Source organism: Lethenteron reissneri, chromosome 26 (genome assembly GCF_015708825.2).
Source record: "Lethenteron reissneri isolate LAM-NWPU_2019-01 chromosome 26, ASM1570882v1, whole genome shotgun sequence".
Taxonomy (NCBI): Eukaryota; Metazoa; Chordata; class Hyperoartia; order Petromyzontiformes; family Petromyzontidae; genus Lethenteron; species Lethenteron reissneri.
The window spans coordinates 9,963,820-9,964,780 of NC_083804.1; positions in this window are offsets into that span (position 1 = coordinate 9,963,820).

Sequence of the window (961 nt, forward strand, 5' to 3'; positions counted from 1 at the left end):
CGTGGGTGTACACTATAATACGTTAGATCTCTGCGATTTGGGCGGAATAAATGGTAATTAGTTGCCGTCCGTGGCTTCTCGATTCGTGGTTCGGGAGGGGGAGGGTTCGGGTTCACTGGCTCCACGTGGAGCGGTCATTCACAACGCTCGGTTGTCCATCCCACCTCCTGAGCGAGTTCTCATGAGTTACGGTCTCCGCCTACAGTGGGCGGAATCTGGCTGACGGTGGTGATGCAGAGGAACAACTTTGACTTCACATTGAGGTGGTTGAGCCAGACAATTGCGAGATAATAATCTGGCGGTACAGTCAGAAACATGCGTTTAGATTATTTAGATTAATCTTGATTTGAAGCTTTCGTGACTGCAGGAATCCATACTTTTTGGTTCTTTCGGTAAAGTCACGTATAGGTAGAAACTTAAAATTAAATAAAATATATCACGACGTTTCGATCGCAACACAAGCGGTCGTCCTCAGACGGAAAAAAGTATTATTTAGATTACTTTGCTGATGTGAATGTCCACAGGATAGGCCACTTCGTTGAGCTGCCATTTGTGGCCAGGCCGCTTCTGAAAAAGAAGCTAATAACTCCGTGTGTTTTACCGCGTAAGATAAAACTAATAATTTAGATTTACTTGAATATTTACGTGATTTGTTTACCTTTCCGATACTTTGCACCCCTGTCGTGTTTTGGTATTCTGTGTTGCTGTAACGTTTTCACTTGTCCCTATTGGATACCTGTGAAAATGAGCTTTATAGCTCATCGGATTCCTCCAGCACAGTAAAAATATTGATTCTGAAAAAGCCGCCATGCACGTGAATCGCGGCCCCCGTTGCCAACCTCTGTCCCTTCGTTATCTATGTCTGCGTCTCTCTCCTACCCTAACCCCGTGCCACAACCACCCATCCTGTCCCTCGTCATCCACACCCACCCTCAAACTCCCCTATCCACCACCCCTCTGC